General features: G+C 40.7%; 1 protein-coding gene across 3 annotated transcripts in view; it reads right to left on the bottom strand.

Moving 5' to 3' along the window:
* cdkal1 (CDK5 regulatory subunit associated protein 1-like 1) overlaps positions 1–15,708 on the bottom strand; it is a 209,019-nt gene that overhangs the window by 68,550 nt on the left and 124,761 nt on the right. The gene's annotated exons all lie outside the window — the stretch shown is intronic.

Raw genomic sequence — 15,708 nt, 5'->3', positions numbered from 1 at the left:
TCTCCCCAGCCACTTCTTCCAGCTCCTCCGGGGGAATCCCAAGGCGTTCCCAGGCCAGCCGAGAGACGTAATCCCTCCAGCGTGTCCTGGGTCTTCCCCGAGGCCTCCTCCCGGTGGGACGTGCCCGGAACACCTCACCAGGGAGGCGTCCAGGAGGCATCCTGACCAGATGCCCGAGCCACCTCAACTGGCTCCTCTCGACGTGGAGGAGCAGCGGCTCTACTCTGAGTCCCTCCCGGATGACCGAGCTTCTCACCCTATCTCTAAGGGAGAGCCCAGCCACCCTGCGGAGGAAACCCATTTCGGCCGCTTGTACCCGTGATCTCGTTCTTTCGGTCATGACCCAAAGCTCATGACCATAGATGAGGGTGGGAACGTAGATCGACCGGTAAATCGAGAGCTTCGCTTTTTGGCTCAGCTCTCTCTTCACCACGACGGACCGGTACAGCGCCCGCTTCACAGTAGACGCTGCCCCAATCCGCCTGTCGATCTCCCGCTCCCTTCTTCCCTCATTCGTGAACAAGATCCCCAGATACTTAAACTCCTCCACTTGAGGCAGGACGACCCCCTGACCCGGAGAAGGCACTCTACCCTTTTCCGGCTCAAGACCATGGCCTCGGATTTGGAGGCACTGAGCCTCATCCCGGCCGCTTCACACTCGGCTGCGAACCGCTCCAGTGAGAGCTGCAGATCACGTTCCGATGAAGCCAACAGGACCACATCATCCGCAAAAAGCAGAGATGCGATCCTAAGGCCACCAAAACGGATCCCCTCAACACCTCGGCTGCGCCTAGAAATTCTGTCCATAAAAGTAATGAACAGAATCGGTGACAAAGGGCAGCCTTGGCGGAGTCCAACTCTCACCGGAAACGAGCCCGACTTACTGCCGGCAATGCGGACCAGACTCTGACACCGGTCATACAGGGACCTGACAGCCCGTATCAAAGGGCCCGGTACCCCATACTCCCGGAGTACCCCCACAGGGCCCCCCGAGGGACACGGTCGAACGCCTTCTCCAAGTCCACAAAACACATGTAGACTGGTTGGGCGAACTCCCATGCACCCTCCAGGACCCCGCTGAGGGTGTAGAGCTGGTCCAGTGTTCCACGACCAGGACGAAAACCACACTGCTCTTCCTGAATCCGAGGTTCGACTATCCGACGGACCCTCCTCTCCAGGACCCCTGAATAGACCTTACCAGGGAGGCTTAAGAGTGTGATCCCCCTGTAATTGGAGCACACCCTCCGGTCCCCCTTTTTAAACAGGGGGACCACCACCCCAGTCTGCCAGTCCAGGGGAACTGCCCCCGATGTCCATGCGATATTGCAGAGTCGCGTTAGCCAACACAACCCCGCAACATCCAGAGCCTTAAGGAACTCCGGGCGGATCTCATCCACCCCGGGGCCCTGCCACCGAGGAGCTTTTTGACCACCTCGGCGACCTCGTCCCCAGAGATTGGAGAGCCCAGCCCAGAGTCCCCATGCTCAGCTTCCTCAACAGAAGGCATGTTGGTGGGATTGAGGAGGTCTTCGAAGTATTCCGCCCACCGGCCCACAACGTCCCGAGTTGAGGTCAGCAGCGCACCATCCCCACTATAAACAGTGTTGGTGCTGCACTGCTTCCCCCTCCTGAGACGCCGGATGGTGGACCAGAATCGCCTCGAAGCCGTACGGAAGTCTGTCTCCATGGCCTCTCCAAACTCCTCCCACGCCCGAGTTTTTGCCTCAGCGACAACCCGAGCCGCATGCCGTTTCGCCCGCCGGTACCCATCAGCTGCTTCTGGAGTCCCACAGGCCAAAAAGGCCAGATAGGACTCCTTCTTCAGCTTGACAGCATCCCTCACCGAAGGTGTCCACCAACGGGTTCGAGGGTTGCCGCCGCGACAGGCACCAACAACCTTGCGGCCGCAGCTCCGATAGGCCGCCTCGGCAATGGAGGTACGGAACATGGTCCACTCAGACTCAATGTCCCCCACCTCCCCCGGAACGTGTTCGAAGTTCTGCCGGAGATGAGAGTTGAAGCTCCGTCTCACAGGGGACTCCGCCAGACGTTCCCAGCAGACCCTCACTATACGTTTGGGCCTGCCAGGTCTGACCGGCTTCCTCCCCCACCACCGGAGCCAACTCGTCACCAGGTAGTGGTCAGTGGACAGCTCCGCACCTCTCTTCACCCGAGTGTCCAAGACATACGGCCGCAAATCCGATGAGACGATGACAAAGTCAATCATCGAACTGCGGCCTAGGGCGTCCTGGTGCCAAGTGCACATATGGACGCCCTTATGCCTGAACATGGTGTTCGTGATGGACAATCCGTGACGAGCACAGAAGTCCAACAACAGAACACCGCTTGGGTTCAGATCGGGGGGGCCGTTCCTCCCAACCACGCCTCTCCAGGTCTCACTGTCATTGCCCACGTGAGCGTTGAAGTCTCCCAGCAGAACAAGGGAGTCCCCAGGAGGGGCACTCTCCAGTACCCCCTCTAAGGACTCCAAGAAGGGTGGGTAATCTGAACTGCCGTTCGGCCCGTAAGCACAAACAACAGTCAGAACCCGTCCCCCCACCCGTAGGCGGAGGGAGGCTACCCTCTCGTTCAACGGGGTGAACCCCAACGTACAGGCGCCCAAATGGGGGGCAACAAGTATGCCCACTCCAGCCCGGCGCCTCTCACCGTGGGCAACTCCAGAGTGGAAGTACGTCCAGCCCCTCTCAAGGAGACTGGTTCCAGAACCAGAACCATGCGTCGAGGTGAGGCCGACTATTTCTAGCCGGAACCTCTCAGCCTCGCACACTAGCTCCGGCTCCTTCCCCACCAGAGAGGTGACGTTCCACGTCCCAAGAGCCAGCTTCTGCAGCCGAGGATCAGACCGCCAGGGTCCCCTCCCTTGGCTGCCGCCCATAGCACAATGCACCCGACCCCTTTGGCCCCTCGGACAGGTGATGAGCCCATCGGAACACTTTGTAACCAAGCTGCAAAAATAATACAATAGGAAGACCATAAAACAAATGAAATGTAGTTGTAGTTGTACATGACTAGCATTCTGCAACAGAATGCCAGGATGCTGTTAGTTATCCAAAAAGTGGCAAGTAATGTCTTATCTGCATTATTGGTCATTAACTTCTAACAACAAACCCAGAAATACTACAAATGGAGAGAATTAAGCAGAAGTAAGGTGTTAGTAAGGTGTTAGAAATTGGTGTTATTGTTAGAAATCGATGTACACCCTAACAGAGACATGGTATAAAAACACCAGCCTCTTCAAACTGCACCAAAAACAGAAAGATGGTTGAACAAAGACATCAAAACGGGAAAAAATTGGAAAAGACATTTTCTGAACCATCGACAACATGATGAATTTTTAATTGCATTAACTTCCTGCATCTGCAACTCTGTGATAACCTTTGACCTATTGATGAGTTTCAATTGGCTCATGGTCATTAATATTAACCAGTGGCTCCCAGGCAAAGACATCCATGACCTTTTATATATGCCTAACTAACGGGTAAAAAAGTGAAACTGAACAGATATAAAATGCAGAAAATGTGTTTATGGTGTAAAGGGAATAAAAACATTGTTATTAAAGTTAGTTTTTACCTGGTTTTGTAGTTGTTTTAAACCTCTCTGAGTATTTGACTCAGAATGAATGGTTAGTCCCTTATCTTATTAGATAAACAAATGACTCTCTGGAGTCTTCAGGATGTGCCGTAATTAATTAACTGTCTTCAGGTGAATGAAAACAATGGGAAGTTTCACTACGTGTCATTGTGTTTCTGACTGCCAGTGTCTTTTCAAAAGACTCATCAGCAAATAGCTAAAAATATAGGTTCTACTCACAACAAAACAACGTTCTAGGTCTCTCTATTAGCTCTAATGCACTCAGAACAGAACAAATATGTATGTACCTCTGGAACGACATAGTACTCCCAAAATTGGATTTCCTTGCATATATATAAATACATGAGGAGAGATAAGAGACAGTCTAATTATTCTCACAGCAACATTTTATTTTTATAAGTGTGGTATCCTTACTGCTTTTAATATGTTTCAAATTAGAGAAATGGAAACGAAAAACTAAAGTCTGCAGTTTTAAACGTGGTGCTGACAACATTTTGACTGGCTGTTTACTTGCCCTTCAATAGTAGCTCTCTTCTCTTTTCCTTTTCTCTTGCATATCATCGTTATGTTAGACTAAGCTAAAATCATCTCTCTTATTTTTTTGTTCCTCACATTGTCATGCCATGACCCAGCAGATGATATGACCAACATTTGCTTCTTAGATGCCACAATGTCCTTTAATGTCAATTTTTTTTTCTGTTAGTTGAGAACTGAACTAAATATATTTTTTTGCTATTTTATTATCATCTATGAATGTACTTCTTAGACCTTGAATAAGAGTCCAACTACAGTCAAAGATATTTTCATCTAGTATTTTGGAATGGTCCTTCACTTAAAACCTTCAAATATGGTTTCAAAAATTTTTTTTTTTGCCTCGACCCGAAAATAAGGCACAAACGCACACCTTTCTTCTACAGTTGGGTAATCACTGGCTGACGATTTGTAAAGAATGCAATTAAAGCTTCTTGATGAAGAAAATGTTTTTACCATTCACACCAATTAATGATAAATACAAAGTGATCAATATTGTTTTGAAGGGTGGTACTTTTTTGATACATACAAAAATATAGTTTAAGCAGCCATTAATGCAATACACTTCACATCTGCAGTCCATGGTTGTTTTTTAATCAGAAGTGTTGAAGAAATATAGGGGCAGGCAACGTATCTTATTTCATCATCGCAAGAGTCCTAAAAAATTTACACAATTGTTGAAAAAAAGAGAAGTACAATTCAGACCACTGCTTCAAAATAACTGACGGAGCCCGAACAGAGGAAAGTAGCAGAAGAGGATGGTGTAAATTGACTTTTATGGATTTTTCAAAGGCAGAAGGTGAGAAGGTTAAAAAAAAAGACGAAAGAAAAAAAAACATGTGCACATACTGTCATTTTGACACCTCTGCCTCTCTCAGATCTAAGGGTGATAGAGGTGTGATGTGTGATACTAATGAATAAGAACCACAGTGATACTTTCCTTGTTAAAAATGAAAGAAGAGAAATGTATTTTGTTATTGGTTACCACTGAAAAATAGTGTGAGGCAAAGAAATATGAAGAAAAGAAGAAGTCAGGTCTACAGATAACATCTCAGCTGAGTTTGCTTTCAATTAAACCAATGCAGATGTGAGCAAATCCTGAAAAAGTGCAACTAAAAAACCAAGATGAAACTGCAAGAAAAGCTCTGCTACACTGAAAGGAGATCTCAGGATCAATTGAAGGAGTCACTATGAAGCATGGTCAGGCCTGGGGACCATGTCTTTTGTATTGAGTTGTATGAAATGTTGGAGATAGCATCAACACATGAAGAATAGTAGATGGACATGTTGCAGCCAGAAGAACAACCCAAATAGTACAACGCAGAAATACAAACAGCTAAAAAACACAAGATTTTTGTTTACCTGAATCAACTAAAAGACAGTTTAGTTGAAACTAAAAGAATCAAGTAGAGGTGTGCCGATCGATCGGCCACCGATCATAATCGGCCGATTTCCGTGAAAAAGTGTATGATCGGTGATTGCCGATCGCGGTCTCTTGTTGCCGATCACACAAACCGATCACCTGCATCTCATTTCGCAGCCTGCCTGTGTAGCTGGCCTTCTCTTTCCTACATACTGTGCAAGTGCGCAGCAAGAAATCCTAAGAACTATAACGCACTGAGTGAATGGGGACATTTGCGTGTTGCGGCGGAAAATTAACTCCGGGTCGGGGGTGAAGCACGTCAAAATGCATCAACACGACAAATCTAATATGGCATAAAAACAATGCCATACTTGATGGAGTTTGGCTATACCAAGGCTCACTGCAGTAAAAAAAGACATATGGAGCGATGAGATAGAAGGTAAAGCAGCGCACAGCTACAAACACTCACGTGGATTAGCATGACTGTCAGAAAGCTAAACAAATAACTTGCAAATTTATTTAAGTCTTTGAGCTGCGATGTAAGACGCTGGTTCTGCTCTCGCTGTTGAACCACTGCTCCGCGCTACGGGTAGTATTATTTCACAGACGGAGCGCTGCTTCTGCTCCACCTGGTAGTGACTCTCACACCAAACCTGTTTAAAGCTGCAGCATCTAACTTGAAAAAATAAATTTTACATACGTATTAAAAACTTTCGCTGTCCTAACATGAGAGAAATAATCTCTGAAAAAATAATCGATCTCCTCTGCCTCCTCCCTGTTCTGCATAATTACTCCGCTCGGTCAGAAATAGCCACTCAGAACTAGCAGTAATCAGCTAGCCGCCATGCTATCAGGAAGTTTTCATTCAGTAACTCAGGATTGTTTATTGTAATGGAACCTGTATTTGCCTTTGAATGTTAAGTTTTATACTTGAATTTTTTGGCAATGTGGAGAGGTTTTAGTTTGACTCTTTGCATTATTTAGCCTCTTCAGAGCCTTCATATGTTTTCAGTCTGTTAAAGATAGTATTACCGATAGCAAACAATTTGCACAATGCCTGTTTTGTTTAGTTTTCTTCTTGAAAAAAGTTATTAAAAACAAGTTTTTATCTAAATTAAGGTGAATTCATGGTTCCTTTTCCACATAATGCACCGGTAGTGCTTATGATTAAAACAATAATAATTATGTGATCGGTATCGGTGATCGGCTGTGATCGGCCCTCATGGGTGATCGGAATCGGAAGGAAAAAACCTGATTGGCACATCTCTAGAATCAACTTAAGTTCACACAAAATATCAGGATGAGGAAGAAAGGGAATTTAAGTGACTTTGACCTTGAATTCTTAGTGCCAGTGGATAACTTCAGATCTATGGGCTTTTTCAGTCATGATCCTCTCTCTGGGTTAAAGTGAATCATCTAAAAAATATCAAATCTGTTATTGTCCAAAATAGGATGATAACTTAGTTATTACCTCGCTTTCAGAAGAAAATTCACTGTCAAAAACCTCAAATCGTCTCAAACTGTGTTTTTGGACAAGTTCACTGCACTCCACTGGCCTTCAATAGCTACCAGAACTCAGTCCGACAAAGCACCTTCGAATGCAGTGGAACAGGATATTCTTAACAGATGTGCCGCCGAATATTCCGAAGCTACTGCAGGAGACGATCATGTCTATTTGAAACAAAAGCTTTGAGAAATGCTGCTGATGCTTTGTTGAGCCTATAAACTAAAAACAAGGCTGTTCTGAAAGGACTAGTTTCCAACACCAGTTGTACAAAGTAATGTGACTGGTAGCAGTATATCATCATTGCAACAGTAATGTTCACAAGATTTATAAGGCAAAAAACTGCTTAAAATGCACCATTCTTGCTAGTTGTATTGTAGTTGTCATAAATTCATGGTTTCTGTGTCAGCGTAAAACTCAGCATCAAAAGATGCTGGAACATGACATGGATTATATGTCCGAGATACTAAAGGTAAGAGTGCAAAAACAGATTTTAACAACTAAATATAACCATCACATTTAATAATAATAGAGCAATCTAGTTATTTTGTAACTTTCTATTGATTGAGGGATTCATTTTTTTTCTGTATTCTCTCACAGAAAATTAAATTAACAAAAAGCTACTTTTATTCTGTAACTGAAAGGAGTAGCCTTCTTTAGCCGTAGAGCAGTAAGGGGCTAAATTAGCAATCTCAGAGTGCATTCATAAAGGACTAATTAACACTCTAGATTTAAACACAATTATTGCCCTGTCTGCCTCATTCAACTGAAATAGTGTTCATAAAACAGATCATTTGATTTTGTGAAGAAGGATGGGAAGAAAAATACAATCTGGGATGGTAAATATTTACTTATTCACATGTCAGAAGGAGAGCATGGCATCCATCTGTGCTTCTCCTGTGTTGGATGTGTGTTCTCTGAAATGAAAATGTGTGGTCTGTTGCAGCGTGGGAGGCGGACAGTGAAAGGAAGTAACACATGGAAGTTAAAGAGAAAGATACCAAGGAAATGTGAAGGGAATGGCTTGAGGACACATGTATTTAACAAAAAAAGTTTTTGAAAAGCTTTTAGTTTTTCTCTGGATGTTATTTGATGGCATTGCTAAAATGTGTAGCCGTGAGTGAGGCAGGAAGAATAACATCCAGTGTCAGAGTGAATATTGTAAGGAGTCTGGATGGAGGATGAAAGAACTCTGGCATATTGAGTGAAAATTAAATTCACATTTCCCATTATCAGATGTGACATTTCTGAAATTCTTTTCAGCTATACAACTCTCTTGCCAACAAAACTTTTAATAACATCTGTGTACATGCATCCTATATTTTGTATAGTGAATTATTAAAAAAAAAAAAAAAACTTGATTTCTGTATCCATTGTGGTGTGGTTTAAAAGAAACTGGAAAACATTTAATATGGTTTTGCAATCAGAGAGTCAAAATAGAAAAAAAAAACTTACCAAGTACACTGAATTGTTGATAAGATGTAGATTAAGCAAACATTGCATGTTTATGAGAATTGCAACGTAATAGGAAACCCTTAAAACAAAAAATAACAAAAAAAAAAACACTGATGCCCATTTCACATTTGCCAAAACTATTCTTGATGATTCCAAAGACTTCTGGGAAAATACTATATGGAGTGAAAAGACGAAAGAAAAACGTTTTATAAAAGTTATGGTTCATCACAGCTGCCATAAAACTGGCAGCATTTAAAAAAAAAAGATCATACCACCAATAAAAAATGGTGGTGCCAGGACATGGATTGTTCGCTGAAACCCAAATTTTGGAGAAAAAAACCCAAAAATAAATAAATAATAAAAAAGAAAAAAAAAATGTAAAAAAAAATGTTGAGGCCTGGTTCACTTGGGTTGTGCAGCAGGAAAATTATGAAAAGCATACTAGTAAGTCTACTTCTGAATTTCTACAACAAATAAATGCAAACAAAAATATTTTTATTTCAAATGAATGTTGTGAAGCATTTGATATAAACTAATTCATTAAAGAACCATGGCAAATTGTGCTTTTTTGCAACAGATATATAATTTGTAAACAAAGCCAGCACACATTCCCTTTTTTTGCACTTTGATTGACTTGATTAATGTTTTTTTCCTTCACTGCTTATAAGTATCATTATGTTATAACTATGACAACAGCTTTTATCATACAAACCACATAACTGGTTCATGCAAATTAAACACAATACAATCTTTTTTGGAAAAGAAAGAAGATGACTCAGAGAGGGACAAGAACGAACACACTCAACGGGATTGTGGGTAATCGTTCAGAGCCTTAAGAGTACAATTTAGCAGTGGCATCTTTAGGTAATGGCACTGTCATGTCACAGCTCAATTTATGAAGTGAGAGAGATGGAGACAGAAAAAGAGGTCTGTCTGGTTATCACTCACTGACATGATGTAGAATGAAGTGGGAGGCAGTCAGAAACAGTAAAGGAGCCATCAGCTTTTGGAGCATATAATAAAAGTATTTCACAATGATTAATGCCATCTAAGCAGACAGCAGTTCTTCTTATAATCCCAACATAAAATTAAATAATGACTTTAGATATCATAGTGGCAGGTGCCATGACCTAACAGCCTGATCACATTGTGATGGGGGTTCAAGATGTCCTCACAGCAGCAAGGACGGTGATTAAAATCTGTAATTATATTATCAAAGCTCGCTGATCAACTTTTCAGAGAAATAGATTTAAAAAAAGAATAAAGATAAGAAATGCATTAAATATGTAAAAGTGACATATTAAGTTGCTTCAGTTGTCCTGAAAAACCATTCAATTATCAAAAACAATAAACATTTCCATTTTTTATTTTTATTGTGTTTATCTTGAAGAAGAGCATCTGATTGTGGATATGTGCGTGTGGGCAGTGTAAACATGCTGAAAATGCTGGAACTCTATTAAGTGAATGCCAGAGCTTTAAAGCTGCACTGTTAAATAATCTCGATCTGTCTATGTAGCAGGTCATTTGTAAAGATCGAGGTGGCTGCAGGGGGATGAATGGAAAGCAGAGTAAATAATGATTCAACCGGAGTCATCAGTAAACTTTATCATTTAATGAAACGGCCTGAACACAGCCGAGAAGAACTGCAGCTCAATTCCACTTGCACGCGCGCGCACACACATGTGCCGGTACAGACATACATCATTAGCCTCGGAGAAGGGTAATGAGAACACACACGTACACATTTCATTAGTCTGAGCTAGAAGTAATGAGAGCCAAGACACCACAAATCCATCTACACACAGACGCTCGCACGCGTTCATATAAAAGCATGAAGAGGGTAGCGGTGCAGAGACTTAAAACCTGTGACTGTCTGGCCCGCCATTAAATGGACTGAACCTTTGCACTTCATTTCAATTTAATCCAACCTTCACTGGCATGGCAGCAAGATGTGATTCATCATTTCTAACCTGACCCCATGCAAGTATGCGGAACATCAAGACACTGGACAACTGCTGGACATAAAAGCCCTACCTGAATCTAATCAATGGTTGACATGACTTTAAAGTAGGCTTTGGTGTTCTTTTCATCATGCAGCTCACAGTTCACCCACATAAAGTTGGAAATACTGTTAATAATATACATCGCTAAAAGCAAAAGTAACTTCTTTCGTTTGGCAAAAAAAAGATGAGTCAAAGCTCTAAAATGCTAAAATGTCCAATAATTAAAAGTGACATTTTCAAAGTCCGAAAGAGCTTTTGATAAAAAGTGGATGCAAGTCAAGAGAATCACTGAGGTAAATGTTACAATAACAATTACCAATATTTAAAATGTGACATATCTAAAAGGTTTTTGGTTCTAAAGAGTAACTTTAGGGACTTAAACTGAAAAGCTAGAACTAGTATTTTCATCTTCCAAGCCAATCATAGGTAGACTCAACAGTTTTATTGCTTTAAATCCTGAATTAATAATAATAATAATAATAATAATAATAATAATAATAATAATAAAAAAACAGTTTTGATTAACAAAGAAAAAAAAAACAGGATTCTACTTTTTGGTTTTGTCATAGTAACCAAAGTACAACTATAAAGGTCCAGGTGTGTTATTTCACGCAGAGCTCAGACCAATGCTGCACAGGGTTCTAATCACTCCGAACTAACTATTAATTTAATGAATCATTAAACTGATTGACCACAAGAACATTGCTTTGTGGCGTTTTCTTAAAATGAGGTTAGAACTTGTGGACTAAAATGCCTCTTAAATATCATCAACACCAAAGAGGTTCGGTTGCCAAATTAAAAGTACTTTTTCAATATAGGCGAGCATTAAAGTCACCTCCCATCAAGACTACATTCCTGCATTAAAAATGTTTCATTTAAATTGGTCTGATGTAATATTCCTACCTTACATGTTGTGTTTTCATTAATTATAAGCAGAATATCATATTTAAACAGAAAAAAGTTTGAAAACATCAGTTTGTGTGTAATTTACATACATAATCTGCTTTACCTATTGAAGTCAGTTACTAAAGTTAATGATCTTTTTGACAATAGGTCTGCATAAACTTAATTGTACACTTTTATATTACCGTTTAAACTCCCTAAATTATTTTGTGTGGTGTTTGAAGAACTCTGTTTGAATTTAACAAAATAAATGATCTAAGTCAGTAGCAGGAAGCAGTAAAGAGCTATATTTTTTTTCCCACAACAAAAAGAATAACTTGTTCAGTCATACAACATTTTTCCTATTTTAACAAAATGACCAAAAAAAAAAGCAATAATGAAGGGAGTTAAAGTTTTTAATCAAATAAAAGCAAAAGCGGTGTCTTAGACAGATCCATCAGCACCACAGGAACTATATAATCACTGACTACTCATCCAGGAGTCCTCACAGCTCTCCCTGGGAAGGTTGAGCACAGATCCTCTCCATGTGTCACTCTCTTACAGAAGAAGAAAGTGTGTTGCTTAAAGTGGGAGTATTTTTCCAGCCTCTCTCTTCTGTGGTTAGACAGGAAGCTAACAAAGGTTTATAGATTAACAATGATCCTCCCGTGTCTCTCATCCTTTCAGCAATGCTCTGTGTGATGCTATTTAGGGCTCCACAGAGAGAGCAGTGCTCTAAAGAGGATAGAGCCGTACTCCTGATTAAAGGAGCATTAATGCCAATCTCAAGCAGAATGACAGAAGAGTTGTTTATTCAGTATTTGGAGCATCTCAAAGTGCTTAGTTCTTTTTCATTTACTTCAATTTTCATACAAGGTCACTACTTCAGAAAGCTATTTATTATTATGCATTTTTTTCAATTAAGTATGTTCAAGTGACTGGAAATTAAGTCTTTCCATCTTATAAGATTTTAAAATGAGGTTTCATTTTATTTTTATAAGTGGTCATCTTGCACAAATGTTAGATGCCAGCAATTTTCTTTTGCGCCAAAAATATTTCTTATATAACCAGACAATACTATTATTAAACAGTAATAGTAGTTATTATAGAAACCAGTAACTTTTGAGCAAGTGAAACTGTTTTCAAAGAAAGCTAAAAGAGACAGCAGTGACTAAAAAACTAATAAAAGAGAAATATGACAGCAGATGTAGTGAAAGACCGGTGAAGACCTTGAGTGAAGCCATGTGTATTCAACAGTTATTTAATAAATTATAAGGTTGTGTTTGGAGTTCCTTTGTTGATGAAAGAATTTAACTTTGAATTTAGCTTTAGCTAGTTTATTAACAGGACTAATACTTAAGTCAAACCCACCAACAGGATGAATGTTTTATCCTGAGGCGGTCATTGCCAGGGAAACAGGACATCTCAGCTGTGGTTACCAGGGAGAAGATTAACAAGCTACCTTGCTACAGTAGATCTAAAAGCTGTACGGACATTTCGGTAATATTTTATGACTCAATCACAACTTGATTGTATTTGTCTGAGCTGTTTTAATATGAGCAAACTGTCTAGATAAGCAACAACGGTTGAGTTGCTACATTTTAAAAATGGTCTTGCATTCAAATTTTAAGTATCTTTAAACCTTATTAAGATTTACACAAATGAAATAAACCATGACTGAACAAATGGGTGAAGTACTGAAACAAACAGCGTGCCCTTTAACATAAAATAATTCAACTATTAGTGTTAACCGTATTTTGTCTGAAAGAAACCGCTAAAAATATTTTCCCATACCAAAGTACAGATGCATTTGGTTGAGAAAAAAAGAAGAGAAAAACAAATACTGTGTCATGGTTTGGACAACTGCAGACAATGTGAGAAAGGTAGGGCCACTGCGCTAAATTAAACATAACCTCAGTCTTCCACAAACACAGATAGCCTTCAGACTTCTGAGTGAAAACCACATCAAAGGACTTGCCTGATAAAAATGACAATGACAAACTTCAGCAATTTGTTTAAAGACAATATTGAATGACCACATTTTAAGATATCTGACTTGTAGAAAACATTTCATGAGTAAGACAAGCTGTTAATAAGCAGCAGAGGTGGTATCTTTGAAATACGGGGGCTTTTATTTTGAAATAAAACTGGTCAAGAACAGAGTGACCCAATTCAAGGCTAAAAATATTTCTATTCTTAGTTAAGTTGGCAGTGTGCATCTTTTAGTTAGGTTGTTTAGCCAGATGCGTTTGGAGAGCAGCAGCAAATATAAAGTTTGACTGACTTGAAAATGTAAGTATCTCATCACCAACTTTACATGTGCCAACAATTCCCCTTTGCTCATCTATTATTTCTAAAGACAGGAATGACTGGTGCTGTGGTCTGAGGGGCTTAATCAAAATGATCACTCTAATGAAGGAAAGCGTAACTCCTGTAATTACAGAGAAGCTGCTTTTATTTTATGGCTGCATGTGTGTGGTTTATGGGAAGGAAATGAGGTTTAATCCAGAGGAAGTGTCAATAAGACAACAATGTGTTAGGAGTTGGCAGGAGTAATTATCCACATGCTGCTTCTCGCTTTACAGAGCACACCCTCGCAGATACACACAGCTCGGTTTCAGCTCGTTGTGGAGTTAATGATTCGTCTCTGCTTGTTTCCTGTTGTTTATAAAGAGGGACCAGCTCACAATGTTGGGCTTACTGATATCCACATAAACATCTGAAGGGAGGACGACGACTTCTTTTAAACAATTTCTACCCACAAACAACATGATCAGGCTGATTCACATTTATTACCGCTTTACCATTGTGTGAAAAGCGAAAACACAAATACATATTACAAGTCTGTAAATAAATATTTAGGTTAAAATTTGAAAAGGGAAATATTACACTCTGTCTTTGTGTTAATATTCCTCTTGACCTAGATGACTAAAGCAGTCTGTTTAGTCAGAGCAAAAGCACGTATAGCAAACAGCATTTTAATTCAAAGACCGAGAGTCAAAACAAACACAGAAACCCGACGCTCCATTTACTTTAGTTGCTGAATCATCAGCTGGAAGGGTTTGAGAGGGAAAAGGAGGGTGCAATGTTGACAACTCCCGCCAGCGTTCCAGGTTATCACGGTAAACTCTTTTCGTTCGCTGCTCTCTTCCCGCCTCCGTCGTCCCGCCTCACTTTCCCCCCTAGAAAAGTCTCACAAATTTTCTCTTCCATGCTTTTTGTTTTTTTCCAATGCCTTAGGGGAATGCCTTCTCTCCCACCCAGTATTCATGTGAAACATTAACCCTCACAGATGCCCTAAACCCTTAAGTGTGTGAGTGCGTGCTATAAAAGTATCTTCAACAACAAACAGAGCAGAAGACTGTCTCCACAGTGCACACACACACACACACACACACACACACACACACACACACACACACACACACACACACACACACACACGACACTGTGTAGTCACGCTACTGATGCATGTGCCCTACCGTAACCCAGGGAGTTTTGATATAACCCTGTCACACCTCATGACTAATGGCAATGACTAACAAAAGATCACACGCACAGACAGGACGCAAACAACTGTCTTGGAGCCTTGCGCTTGTCAAGAAGCTACCGCTGCATTCAGGACCCACAGAGACAAATCCAAACACACCAAGTTTATTATCAACATATTCTACTAAGACTCACAGCGTCACTTTGGCTACTCATTCCGAGATGTTATCATCAGCTACATACCACTAATACCGCAAACAATCCTGTAGTCCTGAAGACAAGAGAGGGAAAACAACAGGAACTTTGGCAGAAATCAAATGAGTCAACATAAAGTTGAAAAACGATTTGATAAAGGCTGTATAAAAAATGTGGATACATTTGTCTCTTTGAATAAATAAGCCTAAAGCCTTCTGCTTTAGCTCTGTTACCAAAATATTTCTATTTTTTGTCACTTTCTTGAAAATCATCAGTTTACAGACACCAATATCACTAGGACTAGTTTGGAAAGACTAGATGATCATATAATGGCCTCTTAAGTCTCTGTGTTAAATATAAGCACATTTGAGAATGTTTAAACACGTGAGAAAAATAAAAAAATTCAGCCAAAATATCAGGAAGAGACTCGTGGAATCTCCACAGTTCTGGCTCTTTTTGGGTAAAATGTTCAGATACCTAAAGGGTCCAGGTTTATCTGCTCAAACAATACAGGAGGTCCATAAAATATACTGATTGAGTGTGCATTACATAGGTTTTTAAAGACAGAGGCTGAAAGGGCACTAAGAAAGGCAAAACCCATATTCCCCAAAACATTCAAAAAAGACACAAGGAAAAGGGCTTTTGTAGATATGTTCTGTGGTCATGTCAAATTG

The sequence above is a fragment of the Poecilia reticulata genome, chromosome 16 (assembly GCF_904066995.2).
Source record: "Poecilia reticulata chromosome 16, P_reticulata-male-v2, whole genome shotgun sequence".
Lineage (NCBI taxonomy): Eukaryota > Metazoa > Chordata > Actinopteri > Cyprinodontiformes > Poeciliidae > Poecilia > Poecilia reticulata.
Note: the sequence above shows the minus strand (reverse complement) of the source record. Positions and strands in the feature narration are given on the sequence as shown.